General features: G+C 37.6%; 1 pseudogene; it reads right to left on the bottom strand.

The window, feature by feature from the left end:
* Window positions 1-1,337: 1,337 nt before the first annotated feature.
* On the bottom strand, window positions 1,338-2,274 carry LOC123820705 (annotated as a pseudogene).
* Window positions 2,275-7,928: the final 5,654 nt, after the last annotated feature.

Raw genomic sequence — 7,928 nt, 5'->3', positions numbered from 1 at the left:
AAGCTTACATAAAAAGAGAAAAAAATAGACCTGGCTAGCTGGCTCAGTTTGTTAGAGCATTGTTCTGATACACCAAGGTTGCAGGTTCGCTCCCAAGTCAGGACACATAAAAGAAACAACCAATGAATGGACAAATAAGTGGAACAACAAAGACATGTCTCTCTTTCTATCTTTCTTTCTCCTTCCCTCTCTCTTTCCTCTCTCTCTCTTTCTTAAATAAATCAATAATTTTAAAAAAAACATTGTGTTCTATATATATGATATGTACTTTTTGAGAAAGCAGTAGATTTTTCTCATCATTTGACATTCTGGGGCCTCTCTATGGAAAGGTCAGCCAAGCTGGCCACATAGACATGATTCTTCCAAAGCAAGAATAACAGAGATGTGAGACAGTGTTCAAGACAGTGACCAAACACATCCACAGCAAGGAGAAATGAACAGGTGCTTCCTCTGGTTCTTTTCCTCAGTAAGCTCTGTGTTTATACAGGTATGAGGCTCACCTGGGGAGAAAGTATTGCATATAGAAAATTTTTTCATTCTCCCACCTCTTAGAAAAAGTTTCAGGCTCTGGCGACACTTGTTTTACATGAACATCCAGACTATAATCTACATATAGTTACCACCATCTTCATTTTAAAAAATTTTAACATCCAGTTACACCAAAGAAGGAGGCTGAATTTTCTCCCTTAGAAAATTTTCCACCAAATTGTAGTTAACTTAATGTCACTTTAAAGTGCAGCACAGGATATGAAAGCTAAGCACCTCTCAGCAGTACTGCCACAGAGGAGGTGTCACAATAAGAACTAACTGCACCACAGCGAGGGCTCCAGTCTCCACGCAGGAGGAGGAATACCCCGTCTGGCTTTTCTTCATGTATAGATCTCAAACAAATCATAGGTTCTCTCACTGACAAGACTGGAGCACACAGCACCAGCAGTCAAGAGGGACAGACACTAATCAGTGAGTACTTCTCTGCAATGACTTGTCCATGTTCATGCTGACTGCTATAAAAGGAACAACACACACATTACCTACCATGTAACAATGTCAAAGTTCTTGTCAAAGCTAAATGATATAAAAATAGGTGAAAAAGTCCCCATACATCACTGCTGAGAGTATTCAGTCTAACGTTAAATTAAAATAATACACAATGGCTTTTTCCACACAAAGACAGGCTCTGTACTGTTTCTGAAGAAACAATAATGTCTCCAGTTCTAGCCTCAGTTTAAGAAGACAAAAAAACAACTTCAAAACTTGTAACCTTTTCTATTTCAGAGCCAGAATAATAGGGAAGTGGGTGCAAATACCCTCTAGCCAGAATCATTGGAAGAAAAGTTCTAGAAGCCAATAGGTGTGAGCACATTCAAGTCACAAGGTTTGAGATTATGCATGTGTGGAAGTTGTTTTTCTGTTCTATCACTGGGATGTCCATCTTGGGCAGCTTGAAGGTTGCTGGCTCTTCCAACATTCAGGTGGCCTTCATGCATATCAGCTCCATTGGACAAGGCTTCTGGGCTTCTTTGTAGGGTTGGGTGGCAAAACCTCCCAAACCAGACTTCTGGAGGGACCTTGGTCCAAAATGGCTCCATTTATATCCCAAGTTTCTGTCTTTAACCCTGCTTCCAGAATCCATGGTGCTAAGATTTGGGCTGGGTAAGGCTGTGGAAGAGGCAGAACGGAACCAGCTCCTAGGCTTCTACTTAGAGGAAGAGTGGAGGGGGAGCTTTCTTCTGGGGGTGAATTGGGTTGAAGCTGGCTACTTCTCTTCTCTTCTTATTTCTCCCCTCTATAATTTTAGTTTGCAGAATGCTTCTACCATTTGAAGGTACTTGGTTTCCTCAGTGGTAAGGCCCTTTTGGGAATGTAGCCAGCATCTCTTAGTTCTGCCTGTTACTCAGAATGCTGAATGTTCTCCTGGGTCTGTTTTGTGATCAGATAATTCATGATGACACCAGTGGCTTTAGCCTTCACCACTGGGACCTTGTCCATACTGTCAATGGCTGATGATAGGGTCAAGGCAGAGGAAGAGATACCTGCCTCTCCTTGATCCACATTGGTGAAGTGCTGACACTTGTGGTCTGGAATCACTCACTTCCAGGGGATGATTTTCATGTCCAATTGTCTGATAGAGGATGGAGGAGGAGTCATGGGTTCAGGGTCCTCCAGGGTATCATCATGGCTGAATGTCCAGTGGTACATCCCCACAGGCAGGGACATCTTACCTAGAGGCTTCCTAGGATCAAGAGCAGGCACTTCTGATTCTTTTGAAATCATTAAAAGACTGGAATCCATGTGTTTATTCCATATAGATTTCAGAGCCAAGTCTCTACCACAGGAGTGAAAGCATGTGATCATTAACTGACAGATATTAACGATGAACACTGTCCAGCTGCTGCCAATTAGCTAAGTTGCTTGGGAAGAGTTCCATCCATCCCAGAGATTAGCTTTTGCTTCCTTGAGGCTGCCTGCAGCCTGAACTCAGGTACTTGAAAGGCTCTGAGGACCCATGTTTCTCTAGAGGTTGTGATGCAGTGGGGACCCAAGCTATGGTGTGGTTGTCATTGTGTAAGCAGGGACCCTACAGAAATCAGACACCAACCAGAGAGTGTAAGCTCCATGATATATATTTTAAATTTACAATACAAAGCAATAAGATCTTAAAAGTAGAGTATCCTAATTTATTTTAGGATAAGAAATGTAGATATCTGAATCTGTTCTTATTTTTTTATTGTGAAAATATGGAAACTTGTTGGCCTGGACACAGAAAATAAATTATAGGAAAAATTACATTTTATAATATTTACAGGAAAAAAAATGAAAAAAGGTTTATTTCTTATTTAATAAAGAGTGGTTCTTATGTTAGTGACTGAAACTTAGAGAAAGAAGCCAGCTTTCTGGAGGCCATTTGTTGCAAATTCATTAAGAAGAGTCAATTGTAAAATGTGCATGTTTTCCAAAATATAAAATTATTTATGTGCTGGGTCAACATATACAGGATACAAGTAAATTGCTTTCGTAATTCTAAGGAACAGAGGGAATTTTCCTAATTAACAGAATCATTCGGAGTAAAAATATTAAATAAGATTACATAGTCTGACATTAATTACTTTCTTTTTTTTAGATTTTATTTTAATCATTGTTCAAGTACAGTTTTCTCCCTTTTACTCTCATTCCAGCAAGTACTTTCAATATAAATGGCTGAGTGCCTTGTTCCTCATGGAAGTCTCCAAACATTGATGAAATATAGTAAGTTAAGTTTTTACTTTATTTCATCCGCTGTACAATTCACAACTTTCAACTCTGCTTGAACAATCTACATTTTCAATTGAAGGGTCTATTTTAAAGTTGTAAAATATATTTGTGTTGTTGAAATCATTTCATAATACACACTGAGTATAAATTAATCAAGTATAGAGGTAAATTCAAGAGAAAAACAAATGTACTCTTTTATTTTTTTGTTTAGAAGATTTATTTAAATAAAATCTTCTAATAAAGTATATCTAGTCAAGTAGAATAAACATTATGATAATGAATAAAATATTCTTAGTTACTGGAACTATTTACTATTTTTGAATATCTGTATTACTTTTTTTAAGCCTCTCACACCTTTACCTTCATAATCTATACAATAAGAAAAATAACAGATTGTGGTGAGACTTGAGATATTAAAGGTAAATACTTACAACAATGTCTGTGCATAGTTAGCCATCAATATATATAGCTAAAATAATATTAACTATTAAGATTATTATGAATATTGTTCTTCTTTTGATAGAATTGGCTACTTAGCATTTTTATTTTTTTCTTACTCCACTATACTCTAGTGACATGTACAAAGATGCAACATCTAAGAGTAAGACCACGGTTGGCCATGGTTGAACATATACAAAAATTGTTTTAAAACTGAAGATACTACCTTGATGAGCATAATTGTTAACCACAGATTCCAGAGAGGATCAACATTTTAGAATTTATTTCTTGGCTATTAAATAAATGGACAAAATTCAATACTTGAATATCCAGGTATGATTGCTCATATTACCCAAGGGTAAGAATAATTCAAATGTTTATTTTTAATTGTTGTTCAGTTACACTTGCCCTGCATTTTCCCTCATTGTTTTCCCCTGACCCATTTTCTCACCCACTCACACAGTCAATAGCCCCTATTGTTTGTACCCACATGTCCTCTATTTTTGTTCCTTGGCTTGCCTATCCCCTTCTTTCCTTCATTGTCCCCCTCCCCTCACCCCATCACTGTTAGTTTGTTCTTTATCTCCATGTCTTTGGTTCTATTTTTCCCATTTGATTGTTTTGTTGATTAGGTTCCACTTGTAGGTGAGATCATATGGTATTTGTCTTTCACCACCTGACTTATATCACTTAGCTTAATGCTCTCCAATTCCAGCCATGCTGTCAGGAAGGGTAGGGGTTCCTTCTTTCTTTCTGCTGTGTAGTATTTTATTGTGTAAATGTAGCACAGTTTTTTGATCCACTCATTTACTGGTGGACAATTAGACTATTTCCAGCACTTGCCTATTGTATATAATGCTGCTATAAACATTGGAGTGCACAGGTTCTTTTAAATTGGTGATTTGGTTTTTTTAGGGTATAATTCCAGCAGTGGAATCACTGTATCAAAAGGCAATTCCATATTTAGTTTTTTTAGAAAATTCCATACTGTTTTCCACAGCTGTTGCACAAGTCTGCATTCTCAACAACTGTGCACTAGAGTTCCCATTTCTCCACACTCTCTCCAGCACTTGTTGTTTGTTGAGCTGTTTATGATGGTATTTCTCATTGGTGTGAGGTGGTATCTCATTGCGGTTTTAATTTGCATCTCTCTGATGGCTAGTGATGGTGAGCATTTTTCATGTGTCAATGAGCCCTCTGTATGTCCTCCTTGGAGAAGTGTCTGTTAAGGTCTTTTGCCCATTTTTAAATTGGATTGTCTGTCTTCCTGGTGTTGAGATGTGTAAGTTCTTTATGTATTTTGTAGATCAAACCCTTGTCTGAACTATCATTGGCAAATATGTTTTCCCAAACAGTTGATTCCCTTTCCATTTAGTTGATGTTTTCTTTAGCCATACAGAAGCTTTATAGTTTGAAGAGAGATCACAATACCTGATATCAAGCTGTATTACAAGGCCACTGTAATTAAAACAGTCTGGCACTAGCACACAAACAGACACATAGACCGATGAAACAGAATAGAGAACCCAGAAATAAACCCATGTCAATATAGTCAATTAATATTTGACAAAGGGGGTAGAAACATAAAATAGAGTACAAATTGCCTCTTCAACAAATGGAGTTGGAAGATCTGGACAATGAAACTAGACCACCAACTTATACCATATACCAAAATAAACTCAAGATGTCTTAAAGACTAGAATAGAAGTTGTGACACTATAAAATTCTTAGAGGAGAACATAGGCAGGAAAATTTCAGATATCCCACACAGCAATATTTTCACTGATACATCACATAGGGCAAGAGACATAAAGGAAAAAATAAACAAATGGGGCTACATCAAATATCATCTTTCTTTAACCTTTTCTTGTAGCCATATCTCTCCAGTTTAGCAGTAGTTGATTTCACTGTAATAGTGCAATATCTCTCTGTATGTGTGTGTGTGTGTGTGTGTACCCAAATAAGTACATCTTCTGCTACACAAGAACCCCTTAGCTCTAAGTTGCATATTGTGCTTCCTTAATAAATAATTTCATAACCATTGTTGTCTTGGGGTGATATTTCTCTCACAATTATATAATAAGTTTAGGTAATAGAAAAACGGGAAGAGGAATTATTAGCAAACAAGAAATAGAAAATTGATGTACAGAGCTAACAATTATAGATCTTTTGAAAGAGTAGCTCTCAAACCACTAGAAAATTAAAATAACCAGGTATATTTCTTAAAATAATAATGTCCAGTAATTTCTAAGGCATTCCTTCCCCATTACAATGAATTAGAATTTTCAAGAGCTCATTTCTAGAATTTTTGAATCCATGACTCATTGTATTACTTTCTCTGTTTGGAAGAAATTCTCTTGGGCCATGATAACATTTTTTTTAATTTATTTTGCAAAAAGCAGCTCCCAACAGAATTAGAGCTGCTCTAATTTATAGACCCTGTTGCAACCATTTTTTAAAAAGTTATACAGCAGTGATAAATTGTATTAACATTGCATATTTGTTGTCTTTCTACCAAACCATGTGCTCCCTAAAGGTCTCTTTCTTATCATTCTGTTCCCATACACTGCTGTGTTGCCTGACTTCTGATAGTAGGCCACACATTTGTTGAATAAATGAACTTCTCCTGCTCTGGAGTGTTGGGCACCCTCCCCCACTACACATTATAAATATCATGTACGGATTCTGGGGAAGAAGGTGCAAGTAGATATAGACTATGGCACAATATTCTCTGAGAGCTCAACCTGAAGAATTGTGCTTAGGTCAGGAATAACAGAGCTGATATTACATGAAATGAGGTTATTAAAGGAATATGTTTTCTTAATACTACAAATTTATGTAAAAAGGAAAAAGTAAACTCTAAGGTTAAAATTAGACTAAATAGATGAGAAAATCATTCTCAGTTTTGTCTTTGGACTGGGCCAATTCTTCTGTTTACCTCAGATTAGCAATTCTGTGCTACTTTATGAAATGAAGGGAGGACTTAATTTTTTATGGCTGATCCATTTTTACCCCTCACAAACATTTCCATTTCAAGAATGCAGAACTTCTGAAAGTACCTCAATGTTGTAAGGCCATATATTACACACTCTCAGGTAATATACTCAGTGGTGAAAAACAAAATTTTTCTTCTAAAATAAGACACAAGACAAGGATACCCACTTTCATCTTTGTAATACAATATAGATGGAAAGTCCTAGCCAGAGCAATCAGGCAAGGCATCCACATTGGGAATAAAGAATTAAATGTGTCACTTTTTGCAGATGACATGATTCTATATGAATCAGTAGCCCTTTATTCTGTATATCACTTTGCCAACAATTCTGAAACAACAGTGTGCTTTTAATTTTTTTTGCTAAATTATCAGAGGCCCAATTGATATTCACCAATCAGAACATAGTGTACTGATACAAAACTCTGTGGTAGAGACTGTCAGTCAATACCAGGTGTAATGCTTTTTTTTTTTAATTAGTCAATGTCATTGCCAAGAATTTCACTACTGTAGATGATATCCATTAATCTCATTTAAAAAAATATTTCATTTATTTTTAGAAAGAGGGGAAGGGAGGGAGAAAGGGAGAGAAACATCAAGGTGTGGATGGTTCTCATGCTCCCTCTAATGGAGACCTGTTGGAGTCCACCCTGCCTGGTCTCAGGAAGCTGTAACCCCCCACAATTTAGGCTGAGTGAGAAACCTCTGAACCAGGAGACACTAAGGAGACAAACTTATTTCCCTGGCATGAACGCTGCCTGTTCTGTGCCTGGCCTCCAATGCTTGATCAGTTAGCCAATGATGGGTAAGATTTCCCAAAGGGGAATCATCTAAGACAGGCATGATCACATGGAGGCCTCAGGGAAGGACTTGGGGGGCTGTGGAAATGAAGGGGTGATAGACATTGATCCCTGCCCCCTCAGCTTTGTCAAAGCCTGAGTCCTTGTTCTTAGTTGTGAGAAATCCAAGTCTCCTGGCTGCCTTTGTCTCCTCTGCCCAACTCAGGCCTGTGGAAATAACAGGGGCAGTGCAGTCCAGACCAAAGTCAGCAGACCCCTGGGGTAATCAGGCCTGGGACACAGAATATGCAATATCCTGTGAGATCTGCTTGCTGGAGGATGCTATTGAATTAGAATATGAAGGCATGGGGAGGAAATGAAAGTAGCCTTTTAGGTCCTGTAGTCTTTTTAAGTGATAAAACACAAACTCTCACCCCAGAATCCCAGCAGGAGATCTACCAGCACCT

The sequence above is a fragment of the Phyllostomus hastatus genome, unplaced genomic scaffold, assembly GCF_019186645.2.
Source record: "Phyllostomus hastatus isolate PE091 unplaced genomic scaffold, TTU_PhHast_1.1 phas_contig_366, whole genome shotgun sequence".
Taxonomy (NCBI): Eukaryota; Metazoa; Chordata; class Mammalia; order Chiroptera; family Phyllostomidae; genus Phyllostomus; species Phyllostomus hastatus.
Note: the sequence above shows the minus strand (reverse complement) of the source record. Positions and strands in the feature narration are given on the sequence as shown.